The sequence below is a fragment of the Amia ocellicauda genome, chromosome 6 (assembly GCF_036373705.1).
Source record: "Amia ocellicauda isolate fAmiCal2 chromosome 6, fAmiCal2.hap1, whole genome shotgun sequence".
NCBI lineage: Eukaryota > Metazoa > Chordata > Actinopteri > Amiiformes > Amiidae > Amia > Amia ocellicauda.
In genome coordinates, this window is record NC_089855.1 from 43974207 (window position 1) to 43995395 (window position 21189).

At 42.7% G+C, this 21189-nt stretch overlaps 1 non-coding gene across 1 annotated transcript; it reads right to left on the minus strand.

The window, feature by feature from the left end:
• Window positions 1–18910: 18910 nt before the first annotated feature.
• LOC136752083 (U5 spliceosomal RNA) lies at window positions 18911–19025 on the minus strand. Its single transcript, XR_010817251.1, has one exon. It is a non-coding gene; the product is annotated as a U5 spliceosomal RNA (small nuclear RNA).
• Window positions 19026–21189: the final 2164 nt, after the last annotated feature.

Consider the following 21189-nt stretch of genomic DNA (forward strand, 5'->3'; position numbering starts at 1 on the left):
CAGAGCACTGCAAAATTCGTGCTGAAGTGATCTGGATCACCACGCAATGGCCCAAGGACCACTGCAAACTTGGATTTCATTTTTTTTTGTGTAATCCATGTTGCAATAGCACCTACCATGTTCCTTTGTGGTGAGCTGGTTAATTCTGTTCTGGGAAAACCACAATCCTGCAGGTTTAATAAGTCTCTCTACACATCAGTCCCTGAATACCTTCAACCAATGGTAATGTTGACCAATTAAGCCCAAGAATTGAGTCATTTAAGTTGTCAAGGACTACCCAGTAAAGACGTGAACTCACGACTAGGTCACACTGTGAGCTCTCCAGAGCAGACATTACACTGAGCTCAGTGTGAGCTCACTTAGCGCTTTTCCACCGACATGGTGCCGGTGCTGGAGCCCAAGTTGCAGTTACAAATACAATGCCGAGCACAGCAGTGCAGCGCCACCTCCTCTCTATCCAGAACACAAAGACGTGCGTCACTCTAACCTGTCCGGCTTTACAACATGCAACTGAAATATGTTCTTAGGGGAATAACATAACACAGAGCGATTTCTCCCTGATATAAAGTAAAATAATGTATAAAGTGTTTCTAATTTCATTTACGATACCTTTTCATAGATATTTATTTTTTTCAGTAATAGACTAATGTCTCAGTCTTCCCCCACTTTATTTAAAACGTCCTCATTTCTTAATTAAATAAATCATACAGTTTTACTAATGTTACATTTTTTTATATATATATATATATATATATACATACACTTAGATTTTCAAAATGATAAACTGATGGTGCAGTAATTTAATCACAATAGATGTATATCAGTACAATAGGAACTTTTTTTTTTTTTTAAGAATGACAAATTAGAAGCCATTACTGAATTGAACTGTAATGTAACATGAAAACAGGTATGTACTACGAAATAACTAAATCTTTAAACTTGTCAGGTTTCATAACTTTACGACCACTAGGTACATCCAGCAGGTAATGCCACAGGAGTCTGCGGTCGCTGAGGTAAGTCACAGTCTCTGGGTGCACTGTGACTTGGGATTCCCGAAGGCTGGAAGAATGGTTGACACCTGGGCATGGCTCAAGTGCTAGAGCAGGCTGTGGAACAACACCTGGAACAGGTAGCATATCCCTCTGGACAGGAGCTGTGGAAGAAAGAATAGAGAGAGACGGCATCGAGTGATGACTGGAGCTCGCTGGAACTGGAAGTGGGTAAGGGACGTCTCCAGACAAAGCCGTCAGTGTTGATGGCGGACTGACAGGTGCATCATCAGGATCTCTAAACAGCTGTGGAGGCGCTTCTGGATGAGCAGGTAAGTCAGACCAAGGACCTTTGTATGCCTTCAGCAGATTGTAATATACAATCCATGATTTGGATCGTGGATCTTTTGGGTCAGTGATTTCATAGGTCACGCCAGGACAACCGTCTTTATCCAACCTCTTCAGAACTCTATGTGGCCCTTTCCATCTAGGAGCAAGTTTATTCCTTTGATTGGCAGGATCATCAAGGAAAACAAGATCACCTTCAGCGTAGGGGTTAAAAGCAAGATTTTGATCATAGTGAGTCTTTTGCAGTAGTTTAGATTCTTTCGACTACTCAGCGGCCATGTCAAAAGCATGTGACAGGCGGTTAAAGACATCCTGGGCATAAGCAGCTGGTGTGCCCGGAGTTGCTTGAGTAGTGAATGAACTGCAGTTCAACAAAACGTCCACAGGCAGACGAGGTTCCCGATCATGAGCTAGGAAAAATTGAGTATATCCAGTACTGGAATGTACACTTGAATTGTACGCAAGTTCCACCTGTGAGAGGTATTTGTCCCATTCTCCTCCATTTTGGTAGATGTATTTAGCTAATTGGTCTTTTAATGTCCGGTTCAGTCTATCCACCATGCAATCTGATTGGGCATGGTACGGAGATGTTCGTGTCTTCTCAATTCCCAACTTGCTACACAGCTGCTTCACCAGATCAGACTCAAACTGTCTGCCCTGGTCAGTGTGGATGGACTCAGGTATACCATGTTGACGGATGAAGTCTTCAAACAAGCATTGAGCTACACTTGTTGCACGCTGATCTTTTAAAGGAAAGAGATTCACATAGCATGTACAATAATCCATTATAACAAGAACATACCTGTTGCCTTGAGAAGTGACTGGTAGCTCGGTGAGGTCAGCAGCAATTTTCTGGAATGGACGATCCACCACAATAGGTTGTAAAGGAGCTCTAGCTTTTGGTGTTGGAGCACTGCGAGTCTGACATGTTAAACACTCTGTACAGAAGTTGTAAATGTCACGTGACATGTAAGGCCAATAGCAGATTTCTCTGGCTCTCTGCAAAGTTCGTTCAGTCCCTAAATGTCCACTGAAGACATTTCCATGTAGGTAAGTGAGGTCTGTCTGAATGAGGGATTCAGGAAGAACCAATTGGTAAGTATAGGCTTTCTGCAGAAAGGTTTTAATTTTTTGACAGAGGATCCCATTTTCCAAAGTCAGGCGAGGAAACTCATACCAGAGCTTTTTCAGAGCTGACGGGGAGTTTTTGATTCGTCGTGCAGTAGGTCTTCGGTTATCCATTTCTTTCCATTCCATCACAGTTCTCAGAATGACATCCGCTTGTTGTTTCTTCTTCAGTTCATCAATGTCTATTGCTAAATCTTCACAGGTTTGTCTTACAGGAACAGCTTGTTCAGGCTGTAGTTCAGAAGACCAACTGTTTTGCATGTCAGTAGATGACATACTTTTCTGTTTCTGTGAGGTGACAAGTAAACACTGCACTCCCTTACTACTCTGAGAAATGTCCGGTCTTCTGGATAAAGCATCAGCGTTGGCATGCTTTGCTCCTTCCCTGTGAATAATTACACAGTCGTACACATCCAGTTCTAGAATCCAACGTCCCCTTCACCATCAGCTGGACTTTTCTTCAGACTCAGCAATGGTTTGTGGTCTGTGACAATTTTAAATGGGGTGCCAGACAGAAAGTGCCTAAAGTGCCACACAGACCAGATTATTGCCCAGAGTTCAAGATCATATTTAGACCATTTTTTCTCTGAAGGAGTGTGGGTGTGGCTTGCGTATGCAATCACTCTTTCTTTTCTGTCTTGAACCTGAGTGAGCACAGAGCCAATTGCATTCTGAGAAGCATCTCCCTTCTGAGTGAGCAAATGCAGTGGTGCAGGTTTTTGGGCAAAGTTTTTAACGAATCGTCTGTAATAGGAACAGAGACCCACAAAAGCTCTCACCTCAGTAGGTGTTCTTGGTGTTGGCCAATCTTTCACTTTGTCCAGCTTCCTGGAATCTGGTCTGAGACCACCCTTGGTGATTACATGTCCCAGGAAAAAGACTTCATCCTGTGCAAGCTAACATTAACTGGCCTTCAGCTTTAGTCCTGCCTTTCAAAAGCGAAGAAAGACATCTTCCAAACTCTGCAGATGTTCAGGAAAGGTTTTGCTAAAAAATAAAACATCATCCAAACAGATGAGGCAGATCTTCCAGTGTAGACCACGAAGCAAAAGCTCCATTAAACGTTGGAAGGTAGGTGGTGCATTGGTCAGTCCCATTGGCAAGACCTTAAAATGGTATAAGCCGCTGCCGGTGGTAAATGCGGTCTTCTCCCGGTCTTCTGATGCCAGCTGAAATTGCCAATAACCACTTGACAGGTCCATGGTACTAAACCAGCATGCCCCTGCCAGGCTGTCCAAAGCTTCAGAAATCCGTGGTAAGGGATGCGAGTCCCGTATGGTGACAGGGTTTAATTTCTTGAAGTCATTGCAAAATCTGTAGCTGCCGTCCTTTTTCTTGACTTAAACAACAGGTGAAGCCCAAGGGCTGCAGCTCTCCTCAATGAGGTCATGGGCCAGCAACTGCTGAACTTGTTTTTCTATTTCCTGCTTCAAAGCTGGAGAAGTCCTGTAAGCATGTTGGCGGATCGGTAGGGCATCTCCAGTTCGAATGTGGTGTTTTACAGCATCTGTGCAGCCATAGTCATGTTCATGTGAACTAAACGCTTCACAATACTTCAAAAGTAAGTTCTCCAGCTGGTCCATTTGTGGATCACTCAATTTAGACTGACTGAAGTCCACTGTGGGTAACTTTGTGCCTTCTGTCTGCCTGATATTGTGCACAGTAGCCTCAATAACTTGGAACTCTTCACCTCCCTGATTTATCAGAGAGTAAAAATTTCCCAGTGGTGTGTTACTTGGGACATGGCAGTCGTCATTGTTAGGATTCATGACACCAACGGTTGTTAATCCTTTCGTCGCTGGAGACATTGTTCTGGCAACAAACAGACCTGGGTAGTTGCATGCTTCAGGTTCCAGTATTCCTAAGTAATTTGGAGTTGAGATTTGATTTTCTGTAAATGGCTGCAACTTTGCCATGATATTCATCTCAGTCATTGCAGGAATGTTGATTGGCACAAATGTCACAGCATTGCAACAAAGAGGTGTGATTTGCTTAGAAAACAACAGTGGGACTTTCCAGTTCCACAACTGTAGTTGTCCTTGTACATCAATCACTGCATGGTGTTTCTGCAGAAAATCCCATCCGATTATGACAGCTTGATTGGAATTTCTTATCACTTGAACATCATGAAGAAAAACCTCCTCTCCAAGTCTAATACTAATGGTTAGTGTTCCAAGAGTATCAAGGCACTCACCAGTCACTGACCTTGCCAACACGTATGTCTTTCTGATGGACTTTGTCTTCAGTGCTGGAATTGACATTCTTAAATTTTCACTGATCAAAGTAATTTGTGAACCAGTATCAATGAAGGCTTGAACAGCAGTGTCTTCAATAACAGCAAAACAATATGAGGTTGGAGAGTCTTTTAACGCTGAAGCTTCAGACTCTGGACCCCTGTAATTCAATGTAGCAGCTACTTGGCCCGTAGCACCTGCTACCACTCGTTTCCCTGATAGGTGGGATCCTCAGAATCAAAGCAAAGATGACGTTTGCTGTATCTGCAATCAGGCCTTCTCTCATGGTGATGTGGACTGGGTGTTCTCCTGGTGTACCTGTCCCTTGAGTGTGAGTAGGATGCAGATGGACTACGAGAATATCTTGAACTGCAGTGCTGATCAGGGTGAGATGAGTGATAGCGATTGCTAGGACTGTTAGTTCTTGAATAGTAACGGTTGCTTGGTGATGGAGACCACCTTTCATATTTTTGCCTATGTAGGGAATGATGTCCGGGTCTTGGTCCAGGAGACATGTTTCTATAAAGGCGAAGGAACATCTCTTTGTGATCTAGAGGAAGAATTATACCCATCACGGGATGTTTTTCTTGATGCATGATATTTCTCGTTTCATCCATTCTGGATAGGGCTGACGGTCCTTTTTCCCCTCTTTGTACTGGCTGTGCCCATGTTTGAGATTTTCTTGCTGTTGCTTCAACTGGCTCACCTCTACTCTGAGTGCTTTAACATCTGCAGTTAAATCTGCAATAGTTTGTAGTAATTTGGGGGATTCCTCTGACGTAGATGAAATGGACTTGCTTGACACCATAGCTGTTAGGATATTTCCAGATTTACATATAGATGGTTGTTCCAGAACCTTCTCATTTATTGTGCTTTAGAAATGTGAAGAGGCAGTTCTTAATGCTTCCTGACCCGCTCCCACTTGCAAGCCATTTTTAGGGCTTCCTCCAATCTACTTGCACCATGCTCATAACACTTTGCCTGCAGCACTGGGTCTAAACCAGCAACAAAACGTCTAAAACGCTCCATTTCAATAGCTGGCTGTCCGTAATTGGGAAACGCCTCTTGCACAAGTCTGCTTACTTCGGCTGCATAAACTTCTAATGCTTCTTTAGGCTGACGGGGTCTTGCATTAACAAACGTTTGAAAATGCAGTAGGTATTCTTTTCTTCCAAAGACTTATTTTAATGTCTCTACTGTTTTAGCATAGTCTTTTTGCATTTCAGAGGGTAAAGAAACCCAGTATGACAGTGCATCAGCACTTAAACGTGTTGGTACAATTGTTGCAAGATCCTGGTGCTGTTTGTGCAGCTTTTACAGCCAATTCCAGACGCGTGTTCCACAGAGAGAAACTTTCTTTATCCTTCCCATCTCCGTGAAAGCAAGGAGGCAGCTCAACACGATCATGTGTTACTCTGTCGTATTCGTGCGTCTTTCTGCATTAATCGCTTCATTTTCGGCTTCATTTTCATTTGCTGCTTCGACATTACTCTCTGGGTCCATCGGATTTTCCATGTTTTTTTTGTTTTTTTATACTTGTTTAACTTAGCTGTTTATTTCATCCGTAAGTTTTTTTTTATTATTATTTTCCGATTTTAACAGTACAGTTCACTCACCACCGACATGGTTTTGTCTCAGTCACCCGCAAGCACAGCTCACTGCATCCGGCCTCGGTAGAGAAAAAACAAAAGCAAACAATATCCCTCGCTGCCGCCAGTCTGTAAACCGTGAAACGAGTCTCTTCGGAGGTAGACATGTTGTTTGGGGTTCAGTTTACATCAGGACTCCTTGACACAATTTATTGTTCCTGGCACTTTTGTTTATGTCTCTTATGAACCGAGTTGCAGGTACAAATACAATGCCGAGCACAGCAGTGCAGCGCCACTACTCCTCTCTATCCAGAACACAAAGACGTGCGTCACTCTAACCTGTCCGGCTTTACAACATGCGACTCAAATAATATGTTCTTGGGGGAACAACATAACACATAGCGATTCCTCCCTGCTATAAAGTAAAATAATGTATACGGTGTTTCTAATTTCTTTTACGATACCTTTTCATATATATTTATATTTTTCAATAATAAAGTAATGTCACAGTAATACCAATGAGCTTCAACAATGCCGAAAATAATAATGCGTTTATCTTTAATAGTGAAGATGTTGTATAGATGTATATCTTTCATATAAACAAATAGAAAAAACGGTTTCCAAACCGAATATAGAACTGAAACTTTCAGACAATCCATGAAAAATGGAATGTAAACATTTACACTTCTTAACAATTCTATATATCAATTATATTCATAACCCTAACCCTAACGTTAAGTTAAAAATGTTCCCTAAACACTTATTTTGCAGGATCAATAAAAAACTGTCAGGATTTTTTAAACTTTTACTGACACACATAGTTAAAAGCAATGTGTTATAACTTTACCACAAATAATAATCTGTATATCTTTAATTGTTTTGACATTATTAAGATATAATGCATATTTCACATAGGGAACATTTGTAACATGATAGGAAAAACAAACAAATGATGTAACTTTGAAAATATTCAATATTACAGCATACAATTTGTCAGGTTTTATGACAGAATTTATGATATACTCTGTAAAAATCAAGCAAACAGCATTTGGTGTTCATGAGAAAAAAAATATGAGATCAAAGCTATCAGACTTTAGCAGCTGGTGTATGAACACACATACGATTATACAGCATTTTTTGCAGCTTCGCAAGACCAAATTTTAAATGTTGTTGGTAAATTAGATAATTAGTGCGGACCCTCTATTTGCATTTGATCCCCTCTATAATTTCTAAAATAAAGTTTTACTGACATTTTATTGTCCTTACCACTGCATAGGACACATCTGTAACATGAACGCTACTGAATGGCACATATATTGAAAACTACAGAGAATTGAGACAAATCCAATTTACACTTCATAAATAATCTTAAAACGTTTCCAAACAAGGCAAAACCCACTTTAAATACGTTCATTCTCATTTTTGGTAAACAAAAAGAGAGATTGTTACATATGTTCCCTATGATGCATCTACAGAGCGAGAGACAGAGAGAGAGACAGAGACTAACACAGCCACCCACTCACACACACATACACACACACACACACACTCTATCTCTCTCTCTCTCTCTCTCTCACACACATACACACAGCCAGCAAGACACACAGAGCCATCCAGCTCAGCGTTGACATCACATGACAAACCTCTCTCTTAAGCTGACTGCTATGACATCACAGAGCACATGCATTCCGTTGCTTGCCGTCTGTCAACCTCTCAGTCACTGCCAGCCAGACTGCCTTGCTGGCTGGAAGGGGGGGCTGTTTGCTGCTGCTGCGTACCTTTGCAAGCTTATTTGCTTGACCGGCCTTCCTCCTCCTCTACCCACATGCCCACCTATGCCCGATCTGCTGTTCACCTGAATCACAGCAAAACCCCAACAAGGCAGAGCCTCCCAAGAATGGTACAAACTCATCCACGTTCCCCTCGATGAAGAGGAACCCGAGTCCAAGACGCTTCCGACCAACTATACATATTTGTGTGTATTAAAGATCACATTTTATTACATTTTGTATTCCTGTAATTTATTACATCTTATTGTGATTTATAATTGTATTGTTTCTTTTCCATATATATGTTTGTATGTATGTATGTATGTATGTATGTATGTATGTATGTATAAATGTATGTTTGAATGTCCAATTGCTTTGACAATATGAATGCACTGAATTGAGAGAGAGAGAGACAGAGAGAGCGACAGAGACAGACAGACACAGAAGACAGACAGACAGGCACTAACACAGCCACCCACCCACCCACACACACACACTCTCTCTCTCTCTCTCTCTCTCTGTCTCTCTCTCTCTCTCTCTCTCCCTCTTTGCATGCTGGGAGTTTATGGGAGGAGTCAGTGGTGGTGGGAGTTTTGTTTGGAGAGAGTGTGTGTGTGTTTTTACTACTCTTTTTCTTTCCTTTTCTTGTTTTTTTATAGATACTTTTAATCGTTTGTTGGTTTTAAACATTTCGGGTTTAGGGGGTTGTTTTTCGATTTAGATCAACATGGCGTTGCGGGCGGGCAGACCCCCCCTTCATTTAATTACGAAACGCTGACCTGAAAGCACGGGTTTATACTTGTGTCCCAGGAGTAGGTGAGGGGGAAATCGCTGACTCCCAGGGCGAGCCCGTCTCCACTGACACTGCGGGATACAGTGCTAAAAGCATTAAGGATTTTTTAAGGGAGACAAAGGGGAAGAGGAATATAGTTTTAGAAAACTTCTTCCCTGATGCAAAGCAGTTCCTGGCATCTGCACAAGTGATCCTGCAGGATGTGGCACTCGCGGAGTTTAGTGAGCCGGAGTGCTACAGGTTAAAGAAGTGGAAAGAGTGTTGTCAGGACTGCTTTGCAATCTGATGGTGATGGTTAATAGTATGTTTTTATTTGTACAAGAGACACACGCAGACAGTGTGAATGAGTGTGAGTGGCAGCGGGAGTGGAAAGGAGAGAGTGTGTTTAGCCAAGGGTCTAGTGTGAGTGGGGGAGTGGGGATTTTATTTTCACACACTTCTAAAATTGATTATTTTAAGAAAACAGAGTTTGTTGGTGGAAGATTGTTGATGGTAAAGGCTGAGAGCGGGGGAAGGACCTTTGTGTTTATTAATATCTATGCCCCCAATGCTGTGAGAGACAGACTGTCAGTGTTTCCGGTGCTCAGCAAAGCGCTAGCAGACTGTGGGGCTGAGGAGATCCTGGTTTTGGGGGGGTGATTGGAACTGTACTGTGGACTATAGATTAGATAGGAATCATTTGGAGCCCAGTCCACAGTCGGCAAAACAGCTGGAAGGTAATACACAGTTGCACAATCTGGTTGATGTCTGGAGGAATGCCAACCCAAAGGTGAAACAGTACACCTGGGTGAGGCCGGGTACTAGCATTATGTCGCTAGCCAGGCTGGATAGATTTTATACCTTTAGACATCATGTCAATCTGATCGGTGGCTTCCATATCACCCCCACCTGACCACTGACCACTGTCTCATCACTGTGAGTGCCACCCTGCCTCCTGTCCGGCTGCGCAGTGCCTACTGGCTTTTCAATAATAGCTTGCTGCAGGACAGGATTTTTTCTAATTCTTTTCTTTTCTTTTGGCAGAGATCAGAGCGCCCTAGGTTTGCCTCCCTGAGACAGTGGTGGGACATTGGCAAAGTTCAGACCAGGCTCTTCTGCCAGAAGTACACTGAGTATAGGACTCACAGCTTGAATGAATCTAAGAAGGAGTTAGAAGGAGAGATTCAGGTGCTCCACCGAGCCTTGGACTCTGGAGATTCAGGGGCATTAGAGGACCTCAAAGCTATGCAGCAGGCATTGTCAGAGCTGCTAAGGACGCGGGCTCGAGGAGCAATGGTGAGCTCGCAGTTCCAGAGCCTGACACAGATGGATGCGCCCATCAAGTTCTTCTTTGGGTTGGAATGCAGGCGGCAGCAGAGCAGGGTGATGCTCTGCCTGAGGACGGCTGAGGGCCGCGTGCTGCAGGATGGGCAAGAGATGTGTAGTCATGCCGCCCAGTTCTATAGGGAGCTGTACTCCGCAGAGCCGGGCAGCCTGGAGCAGCAGCAGCAGTTTCTGCAGGGTCTGCCTAAGTTCCCACAGGATGGGGTCAAGGGGCTGGAGGCCCTTCTAAATCTGGCAGAGCTGACCTGCGCAATGCAAGAGCTCAATAAGGGCTGGGCACCGGGGCTGGATGGGCTCACTGTGGAGTTTTTCTCAGAGTTTTGGACTGAGCTGGGCCCGGACCTGCTCTCAGTGCTGCAGGAGGGACTGTGAGCTGGGCTGCTGCCCATTAGCTGTCGTAGAGCTATTCTGACCCTGCTGCCCAAGAAGGGGAATCTGTCCTCCATTGTGAACATGAGGCCAGTGGCGCTGCTGTGTCAGCACTATAAGATCCTGTCTAAGGCTCTGGCTAAGCGGCTCAGAGACATCATGCCGGCCGCAATGCCTGTTTCAGGTGCTGAGAGCAGTTGGTGTCGGCCCGCGGTTCGTAGAATTTATTCAGCTGCTGTACTGTCATGTGTTTATTGTGCTGAAGATCAATGGTGGCCTGAGTGAGCCTATCCCCATCCATTGAGACATCAGACAGGGCTGCAGTCTGTCAGGGATGCTATACTCCCTTTCTATCGAGCCCCTGCTGCACAGGCTGCTAGCCGGGCTGTCCATCCCTTGTCACCCAAGGGTGTCGGCCTATGCTGCTGAGACACACAGTCTGGCCAGCGAGACGTCCAGGTCATTGTGGGAGTGTCTGGAGGAGTTCAGCAGGGCTTTCTCAGCCAGGGTCAACTGGGGCAAGAGCAGCGCTCATCTGGTTGGGGTGTGGGAGGTTTCTGCACCCCCTGCCCTCCCTGCGGGGCTGCAGTGGTCTCTCTCAGGCCCTCGGGTGCTGGGTGTGACTTTGGGGGAGACGCAGGAGAACTGGGCTTGCCTGCTGGAGAGGGTACAGAGCCGGTTGAGGGCATGGCACTGGCTGCTGCCCCAGCTCTCCTTTAGGGGGAGAGCAATTGTTATTAATGTCTTGGTGGCCTCCATGCTCTGGCACACTTATGCATGTCTGAACCCCCCACCGGCCCTGGTGTCCCAGATACAGACCCTGCTCCTGAATTTCTGGACGGGCTGCACTGGGTGCGCAAAGCAGTGCTGTACCTGCCGCTCCAGGAGGGGGGACAGGGGTTGGTAGATCTGTTAAGCAGGCTGAGTGCCTTTCGGCTGCAGGCAGCTCAGAGGCTCCAGTACCCTCCAGATCCCCTGTGTCTCCCGCCCTGGACACTTGTTATGACAGACACATGTTTTTACTTAAGACACGTCCCAATATACTTCCTTCCCTGCCTGTTTTTTATAGTACTGTTTTAAAGGTGTGGCAGCACTTCTCCCTGGGTAGGGAGCTGGGGGGCAGCAGTCTGTATAGGCTGTTAGAGGAGCCACGGCTGTGGAACCCCGGTTTTAGCTGTCCACTCCTGCTCTCCAGCAGCCTCAGGTCAGTCCTGCTTAAGGTTGACGTGATCCGGCTGAGGGATTTGTTGGATTTTAACAGGGGACAGTGCGTTGGTGCCGACAGCCTGGCTGCCAGTCTGGGTATGAGGTCACTGAGAGTCGTAACCAGATTTCTCTGGGCAGTACAGAACGCCCTTCCCATAGGCGCTGTGGAGCGGCTTTTCCAGGTTCTCACGCAGCACTGCTGGCCCAAGGACCCTGACACCGTCTTTCCCCTTGTTTGTCTGTGTCTCTCAGTCCCCCCTAGCTCATCAGGTCGCCTTCTGTCGCCTCACAGTCTCTGTAGTGTGTCTGTCTCCACAGCTCAGCGTCAGCAGCTCTATCAGCTCAGTGTGAGGGAGCTGCACCATCAGCAGCTGCAGCCCCTCCCTGACACCCCCTGGAGGGAGCACCTGGCTCTGGGGGAAGATGCATGCCTTGAGGAGCCTGAACAAGCCCCCGCTTCTGCATGGCTTCTGTATGGCGTCATCGCAACAAACTCTTTTGCACATACACTGGACCCCAGAGTGAGCGACACCTGCCCCTACTGCGGGGAGAGAGAGACACTTTTTCACTGTTTCTGCCACTGCCCTAGATTAGAGCTGCTGTTCACTGCACTGGAGAGCCTGTTCAAGCAGCTGGGCCTCCTTTTCTCACGCACTGTGTTTATTTTGGGAGTCCAGTACAAGCAGCGCCACAGACATGTTTGTCAGTTAGCAAACTTTCTATTGGGGCAGGCTAAGCTGGCTATCCTGAGCAGTAGGAGAAGTCAGACTTAGCGGGTGCAGCAACAGTGTGCACTCTCCCTCTTCAGGTCTCTCGTAAGCTCCAGAGTGCGACTGGATTACAATTTCTACAGCCTGACGGGAGACCTGGACACTTTTCTGCAGATGTGGGGGGTCAGGGCGGCCCTCTGTGCCATTGACTTTGGACATTTAAACCAACTGGTTTAATTCACTTGAATATTTTATAGGTAGCACGTGTGTAGTGGTTTTTATTGAGCGTTTTTAGAATAGGTTGTGTTTTTATGTCGGGAGTTTTTTTCATGTCTTTTATGTGTTTCTAGTTTGTTTTAATTGTTTTTTGTAGTAAAATAAAGGTGTTAAAAATCAAAAAATCTCTCTCTCTCTCACACACACACATACACACAGCCAGCAAGACACACAGAGCCAGCCAGCTCAGCGATGACATCACGAACCTCTCTCTGAGCTGACTGCTATGACATCACACAGCACGTGCATTCCGTTGCTTGCCGTCTGTCAACCACTCAGTCACTGCCAGCCAGACTGCCTGGCTGACTGGATGGGGGGGCTGTTTGCTGCTGCTGCGTACCTTAGCAAGCTTATTTGCTTGACCGGCCTTCCTCCTCCTCCGCCCTCATGCCCAGCTCTGCCCGATTTGCTGTTCACCTGGATCACAGTTCTGCCCCAACAAGGCAGAGCCTCCCAAGAATGGTACAAACTCATCCACGTTCCCCTCCAATACAAATGCTCTGAATTGAGAGATAGAAGTGCTAGGGAACATCTGTAACATAAACTAGGGAACATTCATAACATACAGGGAACATTTGTAAAACTAATTAGGCAACCTTTGTGACATACTAAAAGGACATACTGGTAGGTGTTGGGCACTGTGGAAGGAAAGTTAGAATTCTTTCCCTCATATCAATTCTACTCTCTTGTATACTTAAGAAAGATAAGGTCAAGCCAGGAGGACATGCCAGAAGGTAGCTTGTTTTCTGTTCGTTATTTAAAATGAGAACCTTGGAGACAATGTCAAACAGTACGATTGAAGTGCCTGCCCCCTAATCCATGTGTTGACCTATGAACTCTGATATATATTCTGCTTAGCTAACTCTCTAATGATAATATAGTAATGACTCTGTGATTGTAACCAGATCTTTGTTTTTTGTGTATAAAGCCTCTGACCTTTAAATGAAGGCAGAGCGACTTTGGGATCTTCTTGATTCACTGTTCCTCTCCACGCTGCGTGTATTAAAGGCATTGCAACGAACGTTCCAACCTGATTGAAGATGGTTTTTCTTCCACATTACATGGCGACAAGGATGGGATTGCTAACCCTGACAGAGAGGACTGGAATGGCCAGACCAGTGACCAGCAAAATAGAAAAAGGTAAAGGAACCTTTCTGAAAAATTCCCTACTGCGGTGCTTTGCTTTCACTTGTCTGCTCGCCTGGCCCTCTGACGATCAGGTAACGCATTCTATATTTTATTAAACGTTGTTGCTTGCCTTATATCAATTACTTGAGGCAGGAAATGTTTCTTGCTTGTTAAGAAACAAAGTTTCTTAGTGTTACCATAGACTTGACTGTGTCTTCTTGTTTATGAAGTAATAGGACTGTGTCTTCCTATTTAACCTGGGTTGCCATGAACTTGACTGTGTTTTCTTGTTTGTGAAGAAACAGGACTGTGTCTTCCTGTTTGGGTTCCCGTAGACAAAAGTGTGTCTGTAAAACTGCAGGGTAGGTTTGACCTACAATTAGAGAAAAAAAAAAAAAAGACCGCTAATTAATTGTTTAATATCTGATATGCCGGTGATAATATAAAATCACATGTTTTGTAGAACCATAAATGGTAAATGAAGAAACGTCATTAAGTTATATACAAGTTATATAAATGCAAACATATTGAAAAACACGTTTGTTATTATTCGTATATAGGATTTATTTTAATTTGTGTTTTGTTTTGTTATATTTTTATTTCTTTTTACTTTTTTTTCTTTTCTAATTTCTAATTGATTTCTCAAATGTCATGAATCACAAACTGTTAGACTTATCTGAACTTCGTCACAGAGAGGCCTCTCTGGCTTCGGGCTCAGATAACAGCACACGGCACGAGGTCCGTGTGGTTTGGAACAAAGGCAGTCCGGTTCGGCTTTGTCCAAGAACTTCCACTCAGTCGATGCACCTGGAAGTTGGGGTTTCGCGAATGTAGAGTCTTTTCCAAACAGATTTCCACTGGTTTGAAGGCTCCAAGGTTGTGCACAAAATCTTCATTGTAAGCAGGGTTTCCACCATAATTACTTGAAGACAAAGTCTTTGAGGAAAGCAGGGCCCTGTTTGTTCCAAGGATCAAGTTTCTTAAGTCTCAAATAACTATTTAAATGACTGACACTTTCGTATACAGTCGACTTAGTCAATTGTCCAGCTGTAAAACTCCACTGATCAGGTGGGCACAGGCGGTCAGTGCAGTCTGTAAAGTTCTTTATTTAATAAAGTCCTTTAAAAGAATTCTTCATACGGCTCAATCTCCTTCTCCCAGTTTAACTCTTCTGTTGCTGGCAAAGACTTGGTTGGTTTCTGGTTCCAGTTCTGGCAACAGAGCTACAGGTTGAGCTGTGGCAGCGAGTTTCTGGTTCAGGTGAGAGAGAGAGAGAGAGCCTGTGCTCTGTTCCTTATAGTCTGTCAGATCAATAGATGATTGGTTCTTGAGTTCTTGAGATTGGATTTCGGTTTCAGCCCCCAGTGTCCTATTGGAGGGGGGCTTGATTTATGACTGATGTCAATCCATGCCATCATTTGGAAATGCCGGTTGGCCCGGGTTCGTAGCTCTATCTCGGGATTTCGGCTCTCGTCCACTTCAAAGAGTTTTTATCACCTACAGGCCCCTTTCTCCAGACATTTCATAGCAGGATTCCAACCTATTTGGCCTCTTCTCGGTGCCATCCTCCCCAAAACTGTCACTTTGATGCAAACCAGATCCAAGCTGATGAGCTAAGGAAATCTACACTAGACAATTCAAGTTATATTTATTGACATGTATTATTACTATTTATACACATATGCCGATCCATTATTTGAGTTAACAAATTAAGATTTTTTCCTAAAAAAATATATTTTTAGAAAATAAGCATTTTAATTGATTTCAATAATGATTCCCAGATACCTCAGGAAAACAAATTTTCAAAGAAAATGTGTTCAGTCAATGATTTCCCCAATGAAGAGCCTGCGTGGGCACTAAGACTGTCCGCCTGCACGGCTCATATATGTCTTTATTGTGTCACTTCCTCCTATTGAAGTCCAATCTACACCGGTACATGTTCAGAAGAACTGTTCCCAAAGCCAGATTGAACTGATCAATAGTTCATTTCTTACCTACACCTTGTATTTAGGGATCTTATATCTGGGGATTTCAAAAACTCTTCATTGTGGAACTCACAGCTACCAAATGACCACACCTTTAATTTCCTGGAGTATCTGGTTATCTATGTATTTATATCTTCACCAAATTTCACTGTTTCCTCAGATTTCCATTTCAAAAATTAGCTCTAATTCAATTTTTATCATAATTTTTTTTATTTCTGGTTGGTAAAACTCATTCTAATAGTATTTTTATGTTTTATTTTCTCCTTCAAAATTATGCAATACTAATTTTAGCTCACTTATTCAATGCTCATAATTTATATTTCTATAGTATCCTTAAAATTCTTACCCTTTGACTAATTCACTCTTAGAATCTAAAATCCAAGGTCGAATTTCAACTTTTATTTCAGGTATTTTATGCTATGCACCAATAACCAAATATTTTCTAAAATAAGACTATAATATGTCACTATACTGTTTACATTCTCCTGCTATGGGTTTTACATAAGGCTGTCACTCAGGGCTGCACCAGAGTGCTGCTCCTGTGGATTCCAGCCTTTAGTTTTCCTTTAATTTGACTTTACAGAATTTCTCCATAATATGATTTTTAACAAACAAATTATTGTTCTTCTGAGGCTTATAGGACACCATTACTATTTATTTACTTTATTAGTATTATTAATCTATGTATTTAGTGTATATTTGTATTACTTTAACATTATTCTTATAATAGAATGCATTATTCATTTCTTATTTCTGATGCTTTGTGCACTCTGTATACAGTTAAATGTCTAAATCCTCATTAATCTGTTGATAAAACATCAATGACTGCGTAATTGTAAATATAATTCTGAAATTATTGGTTACTTCCCTTCTCAGTCTTATTCTGGACTATGCACAATATTAAAAATACAAAGCATACAAAACAGACATTTACCTTACATAACCTTCAGACTATATATATACATAAACACATAAGGCACATACAGATTGACATCCAAAGATAAATCAGATATTAGATTAGTGGCGTGTTTTGTTGACCCTGCAGTGTCTCAAACAGCCCTTAGCATTTATTTATTATATTGTTATTATTAAAAATCAGATGTAAAAAAAACTTTGAAATACACTACTTTGGTGTTTTCTTGATCTATTATGATCAATTTCTTCTCTAAATTCTTATTATTCAGACAAAGAATTATAGAAACTTTGTCGTTTTTTTATCTTTCCTTTACCATTTTAAGATTAACATTTTAAACTTTTTGGAATTCACAAACAGACATGTATTTTAACACCATTATGCCAATCCTATCTTTGCCAACGATGGGGCTATATTGCTGGACTTTATGTACCTCTGGTTCCGTCTGGTTATTGACTGCCACTGACTCTGGCCCTGGTGTACAAGGGTTTCCTTGCTTAACCTGGGGCTCAGCAGGCCTCGACGTACCTTTCGGTTCCCTTGGCATCTCTCACCGCAGATCTATCTTACCTGGAATTCACCCTACTGTGATCCTCCGCTGTACAGTCAACCTTTCTGTTTGTTTTACCTCTACCTCTCCACAAGTTCTCTTTAAATTACAATCTGAGAGCCTAACACAATCCAGAAATCAAATCTAAATATACAGGGTGGTCATTTTTAAAGCTACTCACCCTTGCTTTGGTCCCAGGAGTGGAGGCAAGTTCAGATCATCGTTCGTGATGCCAAGTTGTAGAACCGTGTCAGAAATAAGTGGAGAAGTCGTGGAGATAAAGAAAACAGAACTTTAATCGAGCCACTCAGAAGCCCCACGTCAGGAATAATTCCTTCAGTGAGACTTAATGTTTACAAACATGAGTACAACTTTATAGGAAAATGACATAACATCTTATGGCCGTTCATCCAATCAGAAGATACAGGTCCGGGTCCGTTTACGATCTGTCCTCCCGTGAAGAGGTGATGGATCCAAAGCAGATGTCCGTCTTTGATGTGCACTAGGAAGATGTGATCCCACGGTCGTCATTTAACTAGTGTCAATCGCCCATTAACAGAAACAATTCCTGCCTATCTGGAGAAACGGTTAAGTCATAAACAAATTTAAAGCAGACAGCTGTAGGCTATTCCGGCACTGTGTAATCTTACATTACTGACAGTAGTTTCTAACAAACCAACCTTGTTGACCCTTTACTTGTCCTGCTGAATCTAATCTGCTCAGTCTGTAAACAAAAGTACTTCTAATGCTAGTATTAATATAAAACATTATATAATTATCACAAAACAGTTTCTTCAACTTCCTATACAGAGTCATCAAAAGCTATCAGACTTTAGCAGCTGGTAGTTGAACACACATACAATTATACAGCATTTTCTGCAGCTTCGCAAGGCCTAATTTTAAACATTGTTGATAAATTATATAATTAGTGAGGACCCTCTATTTCCATTTCTTCCTCCATAATTGCTAAAATAAAGTTTTACTGACATTTTATTGACCCTACCACTGCATAGGACACATCTGTAACATGAACGCTACTGAATGGCACATACATTGAAAACTATGGAGAATTGAGACTAATCCAATTTACACTTCATAAATAATCTTAAAACGTTTCCAACCAAGGCAAAACCCACGTGAAATACGTTCATTCACATTTTTGGTAAACAAGAAGAGAGATTGTTACATATGTTCCCTATGATGCATCTACAGAGCGAGAGACAGAGAGAGACAGAAAGACAGACAGACAGACAGACACTAACACAGCCACCCACCCACCCACTCACACACACATACTCTATCTCTCTCTCTCTCACACACACACACAGCCAGCAAGACACACAGAGCCAGCCAGCTCAGCGATGACATCACGAACCTCTCTCTGAGCTGACTGCTATGACATCACAGAGCACGTGCATTCCGTTGCTTGTCATCTGTCAACCACTCAGTCACTGCCAGCCAGACTGCCTGGCTGGCTGGATGGGGGGGCTGTTTGCTGCTGCTGCGTACCTTAGCAAGCTTATTTGCTTGACCGGCCTTCCTCTTCCTCCGCCCACATGCCCACCTATGCCCGATCTGCTGTTCACCTGGATCACAGCTCCGCCCCAAAAAGGCAGAGCCTCCCAAGAATGGTACAAACTCATCCACATTACCCTCCATGGAAAGCTTAAACAAAAGGCAAAAGCGTTATGAGTAATGAAGAGGAACCCGAGTCCAAGACGCTTCCGACCAGCCATACATATTTGTGTGTATTAAAGATCACATTTTATTACATTTTGTTTTTCTGTACATTATTACATCTAATTGTGAATTATAATTTTATTGTTTATTTTCCATATGTATGTACGTATGTATGTTTGCATGACCAATTGCTTTGACAATACAAATGCACTAAATTGAGAGACAGAGAGAGACAGACAGAGAGAGAGAGAGAGAGAGAGACGTGCTAGGGCACATCTGTAACATAAACTAGGGAACATTCGTCACATGCTTAGGGAACATTCATAACAAACAGGGAACATTTGTAAAACGAATTAGGGAACCATTGTGACATACTAAAAATACATACTGGTAAGATGTTGGACACATTTGAAACAACAAAAATGGCATTTGGTTATTTATTAGGGACATTTATACCAGTCTGAGCAAATATCTGTGCATATTCCAATGTTTGTTGCAGGACTTACAGATTGAGTGAGGGGGTCAAAATGTTTGATTCAGAACTAACCACTGCTTCCTCAATTTTGTTTTAAACATAATTTAAAAGAAAAGTGGGCTATACATTGGTCTGGAAAAAGGGAGCAGTGGTCCCTAAGACAATTCTTTTAGTTTTTTGACACAATTCCTGAAACCCATTTTCTGTAAAATATGTTATCAACTTGCATTAATATATCATCCAAACTACAATCATACTAATCATGAAGATGTTCATATTATTATATTCTAAGGGTTCTAGTCTATTGTGTATTGTATTTATTCTCAGGCCCTTCTCTTATGTTTTACAGTTGTTATTATTATTCCGTACAATACAGGGATTAAATTAAGTATTTTAACCACAAAGTATTGGCTACAGTTATGATGCCTACTTCAGTGTTCATATGCATACAGTTTCTGAGGTCTGGACCACTGCACAGTAGTCCCTGGAGTTGTAGTCCAGACCACTGCAAAATTCGTGCTGAAGTGATCTGGATCACCACGCAATGGCCCAAGGACCACTGCAAACTTGGATTTCAATGTTTTTGTGTAATCCATGTTGCAATCGCAACTACCATGTTCCTTTGTGGTGAGCTGGTTAATTCTGATCTGGGAAAACCACAATCCTGCAGGTTTAATAAGTCTCTCTACACATCAGTCCCTGAGTACCTTCAACCAATGGTCATTTTGACCAATTAAGCCCAAGAATTGAGTCATTTAAGTTGTCAAGGACTACCCAGTAAAGACGTGAACTCACGACTAGGTCACACTGTGAGCTCTCCAGAGCAGACATTACACTGAGCTCAGTGTGAGCTCACTTAGCGCTTTTCCACCGACATGGTGCCGGTGCTGGAGGCCGAGTTGCAGTTACAAATACAATGCCGAGCACAGCAGTGCAGCGCCACTACTCCTCTCTATCCACCACACAAAGACGTGCGTCACTCTAACCTGTCCGGCTTTACAACATGCAACTGAAATAATATGTTCTTAGGGGAAAAACATAACACATAGCGATTTCTCCCTGCTTTAAAGTAAAATAATGTATACAGTGTTTCTAATTTCTTTTACGATACCTTTTCATAGATATTTATATTTTTCAATAATAAACTAATGTCACAGTCTTCCCCCACTTTATTTGAAACGTCCTCGTTTCTTAATTAAATAAATCATACAGTATTTCTAATGTTACATTTATATATATATATATATATATATATATATATATATATATATATACTTAGATTTTCCAAATGATATACTGATGTTGCAGTAATTAAATCACAATAGATGTATGTCAGTACAATAGGAACTTTTTTTTTTTTTTTTTTAAGAATGGCAAATTAGGAGCCATTACTGTATTGAACTGTAATGTAACATGAAAACAGGTATAAACCAAGAAAGAACTAAATCTTTAAACTTGTCAGGTTTCAAAACTTTACGACCACTAGGTACATCCAGCAGGTAATGCCACAGGAGTCTGGGGTCGCTGAGGTAAGACACAGTCTCTGGGTGCAATGTGACTTGAGATTCCCGAAGGCTGGAAGAATGGGTGACACCTGGGCATGGCTCAAGTGCTAGAGCAGGCTGTGGAACAACACCTGGAACAGGTAGCATATCCCTCTGGACAGGAGCTGTGGAAAAAAAAGAGAGAGAGACGGCATCGAGTGATGACTGGAACTCGCTGGA